Source organism: Lactuca sativa, chromosome 3 (assembly GCF_002870075.4).
Source record: "Lactuca sativa cultivar Salinas chromosome 3, Lsat_Salinas_v11, whole genome shotgun sequence".
Lineage (NCBI taxonomy): Eukaryota > Viridiplantae > Streptophyta > Magnoliopsida > Asterales > Asteraceae > Lactuca > Lactuca sativa.
In genome coordinates this window covers 233543121-233557678 of record NC_056625.2, presented here as the reverse complement: position 1 = coordinate 233557678, position 14558 = coordinate 233543121, and positions in this window count along the sequence as shown.

Genomic DNA, 14558 nt, shown 5'->3' with positions numbered 1-14558 from the left:
GTTGCCATATCACAACCATTCTTGGGCATATTCTAATCACTCCTCGGACCAGCATAGTTGATCAGGCTATGCCATTCCCAAGACTGACTATATATCCCTAGGCTTACTTGTGATATTCAACAATCGTAATACTTTTGTTCTTGTCGTTGTGACACTGATTTTAGTATGAATGCAGGCACGTATACTTACTTAAATATTTTATTATTTAAAAGTATAACTCTGAGACAGAATGTTTTAATCCCATGTATTTATAGTTAGTATATCTTTTATGGGTTGATATACTTAATTCACTATAAACAAAGCTCTGATACCAATCTGTCACACCCCAAAACCACGAACGGCGGAAACGTTCAGGGGTGGAGGACGTCATGTACAGTATCACAATAGTGTAATATAATAAACAAGCAACAACATCATCCATTTGCATTATAAGTAAAGTTTTAATACATGTGTGTTCTTTCATTGTAGTAAGACACCAAAAATATACAATCAAAATAAAAGACGAGACTTGTCTGCTCCGTCTTCTCAAAACCTGGCCTCCGTACCCGTCTACTGATGACCTGAGAATACAAGTTATTTTGAAAGCGAGTATCAGCTTTAAAGCTGGTGAAGTCATAAGTATATAAGTGTCATTTCCTTGTTTGTGAAAATCTGTTATGAAGGCCATGTAAATCGTTAAATGAAAATGTTGAGGTAAGTATGAAATCCCTAGAAAAACCCTTATTTTCTATAAGTATGAAATGTAGTCTTCTACCAAGACCCGAATGTTCTGTACGTATGAAGTGTAGTCTTCTACCAAGACCCGAATGTTTTGTAAGTATGAAGTGTAGTCTTCTACCAAGAACCGAATGTTTGGTAAGTATGAAGTGTAGTCTTCTACCAAGACCCGAATGTTTTGTTTGTAAAATGGTAGTTTTTCCTTTATGTTGACTAGTACTAAAAGTACTTAGTCTAACTCATCATTTATGTGAATGTCTCACAAAATAAAGTAAACAGGAAAAATGTAATATTGTAAGTGTTGTCACTGGGTACTAGGACCAACACAACATCACATTAAGCGAAATGTATAACCTAATGAACATCCGAAGATTGTCCAATTGTCCTCTGTAGCAGCAGCAGGTGGGTGGAAGGGTTAGTCCCAAATCGATCTTCCTAATATAAGTAGTAACCTTAGACCTCCGAAGATGGTCATCGACCACTGGTGCTAATCAGTGGGGTTCGGAATGGTAATTCCCGCCTTGCTATCCCCTTGAACCGGGATAGGAAAGACAATTTACAGAGTAAATACTAATAAATCATCTTCATAGTTCTATGTACAAGTATCCAGGTAAGTGAATACAGGATAATGCACCTATGTAAAAGTGTTCCTGTAGGGTATTCATTTATGTGTGTCCATGTAACAGGTACGTATATGTAAACATATTCATGTATCAAGAAATCCTAAGTACGTGTACTCATGTATCATGTAAGACGTTGGTATAGACTCATGAATGAACTGACTCATGTGTGATTCCTTGTAATAGAAGTAATGTTTGATATCTTCAAACTATCCCTATGATAATTCACTGTAATATAACTAAATGATCATGTAGGTTTGTACACTCTTACTACTCATGAGTGTGGGAAACTAAATGAAAGATGTAAACTATAACGTCAATACATATATAAGAATATAAGTGTATACACATAGTTTAGTTCAAGAATGAAAAATGGTTTTTGTAAGACATCTTATGGGTTTTAAACAATAATTAACATTGACTTGATGTCATTTTAATAAACATTTCAAAGGTAAAGCATTTGGTAACAATGTGCTTTTAAAATGAAAAACCATTTCGTGCATCACATTTTGTAGCATGTGAAATCTGTTAAATGACAAACACAGTTATAAAATACATATCAATGATTTAATAACATGTTTGTTTCTACTTGTATTCCCCCCATTAAAACATTTAAAATTATTTAAAATATTGATTAGGGGTATGAACTCACCTGTAGTTGGTGATTGGGATGAACTGGACAGTATAGGATGGCTAGATGTCAAGCGAGGACTTGTGCACCCACTATGATCCTAATGAACATATAATCACACATATATGCACTCAATTAGACTCAAAAGACTAATTGATAATGTTAAAGACATCCTAGACATAGATAACACTTTATGTAAGTGTTTTAAGCCGTAAGGACTTCATCTAAGCTATTGTGGGACAAGGTACTTGAGTTTAGGGTTTCCAAAGGACCCTACATGAGAGTTTACTCTCCATAAACCATCACACATGGAGTTTACGGTTGTAAACTCTTGAGTTTACGGCCGTAAACTCCCAAACATGTGTGTTTAGTGTGTTTTGAAGTCCCAAATGCTTTCTAGAATTATTCTAACTTAGTGGCTAAGTCCTTGGAATGGTTTAAGGTATAGAAGTACTCCAAATAGGAGTTTACGGCCTCAAGGCCATTTCCCCTTGGAGTTTACGGCCGTAAACTCTCTTGGCGTGTTTCCTTTGTTGCTTCCAAGCCTCTTGCACTTGTGGGATATGTTCTAGACTTTTATTCCTAGCATATGAAGGCATTAGGCACACCTTAGTGCCCTTTTTAGGAGTTTACGGCCCAAGAACCATGTCTTGGCCGTAAACTCACTTGGTTAAGTGATTTTGGTGTGGTTTGGTCCCTCCATTTAGTGGGTACAATTTCTTGTAAAGGTCTAGGGCTTTAGGTGTCATGAAAACACCCTTTATGTCCATTTATATGGAGTTTACGGCCTAAGCTTCACTTGGGCCGTAAAATCACTTTCATTTGTGTCATTTGATGTGTTTAAGACCTTACAATACTTGGGAAAATAGCCTAGATGCAAGCCTTAAAGTCCTAGTGTCCTCAAAACACCTTTTAGTGTTAGGAAATGGAGTTTACGGCCTAAGAGAGTTCTGGGCCGTAAACTCCCAATCTTGGGTGGATTTGTGTGTGTTTTCTTGTCCCTAACATGCATACATAATGGTCTAAGGCTTTATCATAGCACAAATGTCGGTTTTGGCTTCGTTTCGGGAGTTTACCGCCCAAGAACACCTTGGGGAGTAAACTCCTAGATCTAATGATTTAGCCATCTAAATCATGTTATAAGCATCTAATATGTATTTTCACACTACTAGAAAGAGTTACTCACAATCTGGGATAAAAACCCGAAGATCCGTCAGAGAGAAAATGGCTTTTCTCTAGATGGAATTGTGAATAATAAATTAATTTAATTCAGAAAACTGTTTATAGTCCTGAAATATTTTGACAGAAAATATTTTTATTCTCGAACTTGGACTGTAACATTATGAAACTTGAAATGTTCAAATTTCACAAACCCATGAGCATCCACTCTCCTGATATCTCCTAAAGTGTAAACTCTAATGTACTCAAACTTGTTCGGAAAAGTCTGAAAATCACTGAAATTGGATTGGCTTCTATTGAATAGATATTGTTCGTACAAATGGAAATTTCGGGTTGTCACAGAAAGGAATACTTTTATATCTTAACACAAATATATATGTTATATAACTAAGAATTCAACGACAGTCAGACTAATAACAAGATACCCTAAGTCCACAATCAAACAAGAACAGGAGGTAAGGTGAGCTATTAGCCCTAAGTCCTTCAAGTCCTACTTATACAAATATATTAGTGTAGATATGGTTTGAAGATAAAAGAAGTTTAAAAGAGTTTTTAGAAATAAAGTTTATAACAACTTAATATGAAATGAGTTTGATAAACATTTGAAACAGTTTTGTTGGAAAAGCGGTTAATAACATAGCAACTCCTTTTTAGTTGCAAGTTATAAATCACATGTGATTGATATTACAACTTGTTTGATTCAACTTGTATTCCCCTCCCCCCATAAAATCATTTAAAAACATTTAAAAGGTTAATTAAGGGGGTATGAACTCACAGTTTAACGTAGGGTCCGAGTGTGCGATCGATATGAGTGTTGAATGTCAACGGATGCTCTGAACACAAGTGGTCCCTATTAATCATATGGTGACACGTATATGAGTTAGATCTAGGGTGTTTCATGACTACACATGATGGGAAATCACCCTAAAGACTTGGATTCATTAGGATTAAGTGTCCCATGTTTCGTACTTAGTGATTCTTACAAGTTTAAGGCCAAATATGGGTACTAGAGTGGGTGTATGGCCATAAAAGTGAGTGTGCGGCTAGGGAATGTGGCCAGACTTGTGTGTGAGGCTGCACACTAGAGTGTGCGGCCGTACAGAGGGTGTGTGCGGCCGTACACAGGAGTGTGTGGCCGTACACTCCTTGTTTGAGTCCTATATGTCAATTTTGAGGGGTTTCAAGTGTCAAACTAAGTCTTAGATAGATTATAGAGGCCATACCCTCACTTTGGAGGATGTTTTGACTGTGTGCGGCCACCTGATGAAGGTGTGCGGCCGCACTCCTTCAAGGGGGTGAAGAACACGAAGAACACTATGAGTTTTAAGCTTAGATTCAAGTGTTTTACCTCTATAACAAGCTGAAAGGTGATGTTCATCACGTTTTGGAGGCCTTCTAAGTGTTCTTGGATGATGTTTCTAGAGAGAGAAAGTAGAGAGAGAGAAGGTGCAACCAAAAGTGAATGGAAGGGGGTCCTCTACTATATATAGGGTCGGGTGTGAGGCTGGAGGGGGTTTGCGGTTAGGTGTGCGGCTGGCTGGCCGTACACTCTATTGTGCAGCCGCACACACCTCTCTTGGTGTGTTTGGCTTGATTTTGTGATGCAACACCCTTCGTAACCCTTCTTAAGGCCCATATCTACGATATACTAAGCCTAAAGCACTCATGCGGACTCAACATTCTGCTAAAAGATGCTAAATTCAAGTGAATTATAGATATATTGATCGATTGTACAGTGTAAAAGTGACGGGTTGTCACAATGATCACCATGCTGAAGGCTTTTCAGATGTTTCTAACTCCGAGCCCAAGGTTGCGAACCTACCCCCAGTAGCTCCCATTCCGAATCCTAACCCTCGTCTGACTTTTCATGGCCCGACGCCTCCTTGGATAGAATGCTTGGAAACATGGAGCAAAGAGCAAGATCAACCTATGTTTTTTAATGGAGACCGAAGCTTCTACAACTTAAGCAAAGGGAGCTTAGCAGACATAGTTCTGCCAATCCTGGTCCGTAGAGTTGCCCGAAATGAAATTCAGGGCAGGACGGCTCTCCATCGTATCGCAGAGGTTGATGCCAATGCAGGAATGCATACCATCCGCACCAATCGCCTTGAAAATGCTCGTGAGAGATCTGAGAGAGACCACGAGGCCCTACTACAAGCACTAAATGAAACTTGAGCCAAATTCATAGAGCTTCGAGTACGCCAGAGGGTGTACGAAGGATATCTGCTTGATATGGAATGACAACTGGCTGAACTGAGAGTTCACGAGAGGGTTGACTGTCACCAGTAGGAGAAGCTTTATTTTCCTTCCTTGTTATAAGGAATTTTTTTTCTTGTCTATGTCCTATGTACCACTATTCTGTGTAACTATCTTGTACCGTAAGTAGTTTTAGTCAGGCCTTTCTACTATCAAAAACTTTTCTACTCCGGATGTGATGTAAGACCTACTACAAGGTCAATTTTCCCAAAATTATTACATCATGAACATCAATGATATTGACAGTCGGCTAAGTCTGTGTCAATCTTTGTTCAAATACTTTCATCATACTATCGTTGGAGTCTATCTGAAACTCACTATAGTCAAGTTATTGGACTATAGTAATTTAGCTCCGGGATCATTTCCAATTCTCTTTCAAAGGTTGGATCATATTATCCACCAACCAATGATACCCTAGTTTGGACGGCAAACGTCTTGTGACCACTCTATGAACTTACTTCTACTCCGTACTAAGACTGCATCATACGGACGTAGGTCAAACCCTTGAGAACATACTTCTACTCTTTACACTAATGATTGAAATACATCTAGGTTCATCCATAATCACTAACGAACTCCTTTTCTTTCGTATAACATAATCATGTTGTCGTCCAAAAATAGTCAACCGAGCAACAAAACCCCTATCCTTCATATTGACGCCGCTACATTCCAAGTTGCGGTAATAGCTGTCGTGACAGCTGTCCTTCCAAACCTCAACTCTGGCGACGCAAACAAGACTAGCAAAGGAGTTGACAATTCTGATCGTTGTATCGATCCGGGAAACCAACAAATAATAACAGTCACAAACACCCAAAGCCACAAGTCAGAGTTTAAGAAACGAAAGCATCAAGCCCAAAAGGAACGCAAGCGATTTCAAAGGCTTGCCATGCAACAGCCACCTGTGGCGACCCCTGCCACCTCAGCACCGGTGAACCGATATGAGGGAACACTCCCGAAGTGTAACAAGTGTAACTATCATCATAATGGAGCTTGTCGGGTATTGCAATGCATTAATTGCAACAAAATGGGGCACATTGCTCGTTTTTGTAGAACCACCTCCACCACCGGAGCCAGCCAAGTTTGCTATAGTTGTGGTGAGATAGGACACTATCATAGGAAATGTCCAAAAGGGAAGAACAACGAAAGCACTCGTGTCCACATAACTCCAACCCGACACATCACTTCCACCACCGATGCTGGTACTAGCCAGATGTGCCACCAATGTGGTGAGATAGGACACCTCAAGAAGGAATGTCCAATAACAAGGAACTCTGGAGCAAACGGGAAGATACTAAGGATCACTGCCACAGGAGAGACTACTCTGGACCCACGTTGAAGTAATTAAGGCGTTTCGTTGTACCAGACTCATAAACTGTTTAAAACTAGTGCAACTCGATTCTTATCTTTTGCGAGGCCCGTCAGTCAAGGGACCCTCGTGCTGCGTATACTTGCCTTTTGTAGTATACCTTGTTCGTAGCAGGAGTCTTGTAGTTAATCTAAAGTACTGTAACTCTGTTAAAAGTTGCACTGTTGTGTTTTGTCTGTAAGGCCTTTATGATCAAGTCCAATGCCTTTATTTCCAAGTGAGTCTGATATTATGATACAACTTGAGTCAATTCAATCCTCACAATACCAGTTTCGTGCGAAAATCTCTTTCTCCGTAATCACCTTTCTAGCGAAGCCGTCATTCCAGAACTCCGAGGTACTCATGCATAGAGTACCTTATGTTTCGTATCCTTCCCAAAGAAACCTTAGCAAACCTCCCCGGAATACCACTCATACAGTACGCCAAGTTCAATCCGAAGACCCTTACGGTTAATCTATCGCTAAGAATGTATACACAAGGGTGGTATATAATCAAGGTTCTACATGTTTAGAATTGATGATTCCGCTTTAACTTCTTTTCCTTGTTTGGGTGTGATCTTAAAGAAGAATCATTTATTCGACTACCTTTTCAATCTTAATTATATACGACTCGTATACACAAGACTGTGATTGATGAACAATGTATGACCTCTAATATGAACTTCAGGACGGAGACTGCTCAAGACTACGAGTGATCGTGTTGTCATGCGAATAAACTTAGAATCCAATACTACCCCTATAACCGATTTGCCCTATAGTCTAGCACTTACAGAGATGCAAGAACTATCCGGTCAATTTAACGGACTGCTCAGCAAGAGCTCTGTAAGACCAAGCTCCTCACCCTGAGTAACTCCGGTCTTGTTCTTCTAGAAGAAAGACAAATTGTTTCGTATGTGCATCAACTAACAGAGACCTCGACAAGATTTCAATTTGGAATCGCTGCCCTCTACCTCGCATAGATGAATTGGTTGACCAACCGCAAGGAACGACTTACCTTTCAGAGATAGGCCTGAGCTCCGAATATCACCAGTTACGAGTGTTAGAGAAGGATGTCCCGAGGATGACCTTCCGAATTCGATGCGGACGCTATGAGTCCCTAGAGATACCCCGCAGATAAGACAAATGTGTCGCAATATTCATGGACTAAATGATTAGGGTATGCCGCCCTTACTTGGATCAGTTCATCATTGTCCATGTAAATGACCTACTTATCTACTATCGTAGTAAGAAGGAGCATAAAAAGCATCTACAACAAACCATCGAAACATTACGATCAGAGAAACTCTACGCGAAGTTCTCTAAATACGAGTTTTGGATTTGAAGAGTCGAATTCCTAAGGCACACTGTTACTAAAGTGGGAATTCATGTAGACCCTTCCAAAAATCAAGACCATTGAGAGTTGGTCAGCACCAAAGACGCCTACGGGAATCCGCCAATTCTTGGTCTCGCTGACTACTTTCTTAGGTTCATTCAGAACTTCTCTCGAATTACGGAGCCTCTTACGACTTTGACCCAGAAGGGAGTGGCCCTTGACCGGGAAGAGAAGCAAGAGAAGGAAACCTTTGGAATTCCAGGAAGGGACTACGTTCCAATGAAAGTCAAACCCACGAAAGACTTCATACGCTTCGAAAACGTGAAAAGCTAAATCCAAGGTACATAGGGCCTTTCGAGGTTCTTGCTAGAATCGGCCCTGTGAATTACAAATTCAACCTACCCCGCGAACTCAGTAACGTGCATTCTACCTTCCCACTCCTTGAAACCTTAAACAATACCTTTGCGCCAGGACTTTTGTAATCCCACTCGACGAGATCGGGATCAACGAGAACCTCACCTTCGTGGAAGAACCGTAGTGATCATGGACCAAGAGGTCAAGAGGACGAAGCAAAGCCGCATCCCATTAGTGAAGGTTCGCTAGAATGCTAAGCGAGGACCTGAATTCACTTGGGAGCATGAGGATTCAATCGAATAGGAAGCATCCTCATCTCTTTACTTGATTATTCATATCCACTCCTTTAACTAAACTCTAATTTCGGGACGAAATTCCCTCTAACGGGGGGACGATGTGACAAACCGAAATTCTCTATAACTTTGAAAGCTCAGTCAGTCGACTCAAGTTAGTGCCAGACTATTTCCTGCTATCATTTAGCGTAATTTAGAGTATGTTTGAGCGTTTTGAGCCTAATACGCTTAAGGAATAAGTGTTAGAATGTACCTGCTAAAAGCACAGTGTAACAAATCAGACCATAACCCACTCAAAATGAGTTCACGGCCATAAGACCATGAGTTTACGGCTGTAAACTTATGTGGCCATAAACTCAAGAGTATATATATGGTCCTTGGCCATTTTTCTCATTCTTTCCTTTCCTTGGTTGATTTTACTTCAAATCCTGTCAACTATCATCCCGATCTTCACCTTAGATCTTCAAAACTAATAAGTCTTCTTCTTTGCCTTGTTGATACACCTCTTAATCTAGCATTCTCTCATGATTTCATCCATGAAAATCATGTTTTCATAGATCTTCAAGTTTCACGAAGAACACCAAGAACATACACTAGTGTTCTTGGCCAAAACAGACCATTTCAAGCTCCTATATCGTAAGTACTCTTGTCCTAACTTGTTATGTACTAGATTGAACAAGCTTAGGCCTTAGAAACATCAAGATTTAAGAGTTGGAAGAGAGTTTACGTCCAAGGATCTCCCAATTCCGTAAACTCCCTATAATGGTGCAATGTTGCCTTAATTTCCTTCATATGCATAGAACTTGGACTAGAACCTTCCACCATTGAACTAGGGACATTAAACTTTGATTTGGTACATAATACCATGAGTTTATGGCCGTAAACACATGGAGGAATGGTCCCTAGGCCGTAAACTCATGTTAAGGTCAATTCTTGGACCTTAAACTCATATAGACTCTTCTTTAGCCTTGGAACACTTAAACACTTGAGACTTCCTACCTTCAAGACCCTAAATATGACTCTTTAGACAGTTTACGGCCAGGAGTGAACTCCCCTGGGCCGTAAAATCCTCAACACTCTCCATTGAGAGTGGTCCTTGGGCCATAAACTCAATAGCAATGTTTTACACCCCTTAGATGCAAACCTAATGTACTCCTAGCACTTGAACCAAGTGTTTATACTTGTCTAATTAGTGTTATAATCACTAACTGTATACATATATATATATATATATATATATATATATATGTGTGTGTGTGTGTGTGTGTCTTTATATGTTATTAGGATCATTGTGTGTGTTCAAGTCTTCACTTGACACCTAGCACTTGTCCGACACTTCCATAGAATCCATTCAATACAGGTGAGTGCATACCCCTTAATTAACCTTTTATATGTTTTTAAATGCTTTTATGGGGGGGATTACAAGTTGAATCATACTAGTTATTATATCAATCACATGTGATTAATAACTAGCATACAAATGGATTAACTACACTTTTAGCTGTTTTACTCAGTATACTACTTCAAAATGATTTCTCAAAATGTTTTTACATATTAAACCCTTTATCAAACTGTCTTACATACTATATCTCTCCTTTCAAACTCTGTTATAACTACGTTTCAAACAAAAGTTTTCATGTACTTCAAGCTGTGTTTCAAACAAAGGATTTCTTATACTCTAAACTATTCTTATCAAACAAACTGCTATTATATTGTTTTTATGAGCTGACATCAAGTCATCCATTCTTATTTATTAAACTTTTCAAAGGTTTTACAAAACTTCTTTTAAACTTTTATATTGTCAAATGCATGCCTATATATGTATAGTTATATAAGTAATGTTTAAACGACGTAGGACTTCTAGCTCGCTTTAATTCCTTTTCCTTGTTTAGATGTGGCCTTAGGGTATCGGTTATTTGTCTGAATGTCGTCTAAATATTAGTTATATATTATGTATACATACGTAGACATAAAAGTTCTGTCAGTCAATTCAGTACCTTTGGGTAGCAAAGGCATACTTTCAGTTATACACGTACATTACTAGTAACTATAATAGATATAGTTAGGAGATACTATTTACTATTCCTAGTACAAGTAATCACACTAAGAGTCAGTTCATACACGATTCATTACATACACTACTCTAATACATACTATACGAAGAGACATTAGTACATACTATACGAAGAGACACTAATAGATCCTATATTAAGAGACTATAGTGCATACTATATGAAGAGATACTACTATATACTATATGAATTAATACTTCTACACACTCATGGACTGACCATCCTACATTGGTTGCTCGTAACAGAAGGTGTGTTCATCTACGGATGTTCTCGGTTGTACTGTTCGGCGAGTTACGACGCCGTGTTTATCCTATACCAATGGATACATTCTTAAGGATTATACAATTTTCCTTATTACCTTTACTTTGTGAGACGTTCACATAAACGATGAGGTAGAATATATTTTGATATAAATATAGTATTTTCCTTATTACCTTTATTTTGTGACATATTCACATAAACGATGAGGTAGACTATATTTTTATAATAATAGTCATACATGGGAAAAACCGTCATTTTTATAGTGAAGCATACCTTCAAAACAGTCGGGTCTTGGTAGAAGACTACTTTTTATACTAGTAGGAAATATGAGATTTTCTAGGGTTTTCATACTTATACACACTTTTCCGCAAACAATTACAAGTCTTTCATTACAAGTTTTTTCAAATCAATGACACTAAAATACTTATGAATTCTCCAGCTTTATGCTGATACTCCTTTTTAAAATAACTTGTATTCTCAGGTCACTAGTAGACAGATACGATGACCAACTTTTGAGAAGACGGAGTAGTCAAGACTCGTCTTGTATTTTGATTATTCATTATGTTGTTTTATTCTATGAAAGAACACACTTGTATTTAAAATTATACTATTAATGCAATGGATGATGTTGTTGCTTGTTTACTACTTTGCATTGTTGTGATACTTTACATGATGTCCTCCACCCCAGAACGTTTCCGCCATTCTTGGTTTTGCGGTGTGACATGTATGCTTAATGGGATTCAACGTGTCCGTTTGCGTGTCATCTTGCCTAGAAATAACTTACCTATTTAATGGGCCACATCTGTCCTTAGGCATGTTTGTTGGGTTGTGTCAATCACATTCAAGTATCATCAGGCGTTAGTAAATCCAACTACGTTTAACATTAATCATATTCATGTGAAAATTATTGGGGTCTAATGAGAATTATCGGTCGACATCATTGAGTGTTTGGCCGAAGCCTGTAGTTATAATCAGAGTCTCCAGGAAGGGAGAGCGAGAGGTTGTGTATAGATCTATATGGGGGTGATTCCCCCACAACTGAGTAGTTCGCTACAGTTAGACTCGGCCAATCTATGGTGACAAAATCTTGATCAAAACCGGCATTTGGAAAAATGCCAAGATAGGCAAATTAGTCATTTATCATGCCTTCTTATAACGACTCACATAGAGATCCTTTACTGTCTATACTTTTCAGGGGAATTCAAATTTATATATTGTGGCGATACAAAACAATTCATACGATAATACAATTATTAAAATACTATTATAGATCGGGAAATATCAGATTTTCCGCGAAATATGATCATTCTCTTTTGTTTACATACATCAAATACAAAACAGGGAAAACTTTTGGGTTTCATTCATTTTTATATGTTTTGAAATCACGCATACAAACCTATATTAGATCATCACATCATGTTGTAAACGAATTTTTCAGAAATATCGGATTTTCTGGGTTATACCATTAATACAAAGTTTTTAATCAAACTTGCTTATGAACTCACAACTATTATATATGTTGACCATTTTCAAAATAACTTGTGTTCTCAGGTAACCGTTAAGTCGAAGAACATTCATGTATTTTGGGAATCTAATTTTGAGAAATGACAACTCTCGTACAATTTATGTTTTGAGTATGCAATAGTAAACAATGTACTGTTGGTTGTAATATGTAATGTTTGGCAATGATCGTGTTATGATTTATGTACATTCATTGTGATGATAATTCAATTGATAGTCACACGAGCCCTCGGATGTTTCCGCCATCCGCTTCGAGGGTGTGATAGGTTGGTATCAGAGAAATGTTTATAGTGAAAGCATATCTAACCATAAATAATATGCAACTATAAACAAAATGGGACTAAACAACTCTAAACAAAGAAAAAGTTTCACGCTTATGTGTGCATATTAGAATAACAACCTAACAATATTTAATAAAAGCTTCTGAAGGAAATTGAACACTATGATTAAACTTGGGCAGTTATGTAGTCATATTAGGGATAATAATAGCCTGATCAACTATATTTATTCAGAATATGACCAACATGTGTTTGGGAGTAATCATAGCGGGAAATGTATCCAAAAGCCTATATCACTCTCCAATATCTCTAGGGAACCCAAACTTAAATAACTGAAAATATACTATAGGGATAATCTAAATATGATTTATTCATGCGTTCTCGTGCAGTCAGTATGGCTGGTTTCCACCACCCCGGAGATCCTTACTTTCCTAATAATGGAAATAACGGATGGCTAGAGGAATCTAAAGAGGAACCTGAGGAGGAACCCGTGGAAGAGGAAGAACATGAAGAAAAAATCGAAGAGGGGCCTGCAGAACCTGTGGCAGATGTTGAAGAAGAAGAGTTTGTTAACGACAACGATGATGATTCGGACACGGAGTTCGTAGTCATCAATCCACCATACCTCGTGAGGGTGCCAGCTCACTGAATGGGCCCTAATGGACCTACACCTCCCTGGGGTATCGACATTTGGAAGTGCAGCCGACAGCAAGGACATCGACCCTTGTTTGGTATGGCAAGAGAGTTCTATGACCTGAGGGATGGAGGACCAGCTGATCAAGTACTTCCGTTCATGGTGAGACGATTGAGGGATACTGGTGATCTAGCTCAGAGCACCGCCGACCAGATGCACCAGATGCGAACAAGAGTTGCGAGGCTAGAGCATGAAACACAAGAGGTTATCTGAGAATTCCACATGAGGCAGGTGAGGTGGAAAGCTCAACTTCGAGACGTAGAGCGACAGATGGCTCGCCTTCAGGGAGCATCCACTTCCTCCCACCATGACTAGGACCAGCCGTATCTTTCATTAGTATTATGTTTAGGTGATCTATGCTATGTACTATCGACTGTGTGTTTAAGTGACTACACTACTCATAGGGTCGTCATGCTGTCGAATTTTATACTCTTATGTACTGTATGCCTTTTGGCAAATTTTCATGTATTAAAAATAATCACTATGAATGAAAATGCTCTATGTTTATTTATGATGTTTTTATCTGTTATGTGTTTTACTTTGTATGTGAATACATGGAATCACTTAGAACACCCCTATCAATATGCCGAGTCAGTGGCATTCTAACTAAGGAATGCAATACATACTCATCATTTCTCTGCTCCATGACATAAAGATGCCTCAACGACCCAACCATGGAAACCCCGAGACACCAACGCCCATAGAAATAAACTCGGACACATTCCAAGCAGCGATGTCCGCTGCAATCACTGCAACACTTGCCCAAATTCGCAACGAAAACAACGGAGAATGCAACGGAAAGGGAACCGGAAGCACGAACCAAGGAACAAACTAGGGAACTGTAAGAACTTACTGTTGGATATAGTGTCTAAGCCCATAACTATATTTGGTATGTACTTGACCCGACCCGGCATGGTCCATTTGGGTTGCACTTCACCCGAACAATTTATGGATAATATTTGAGAATAGTACAAGTTATGATTTATTAATATATTATAAGTTCTA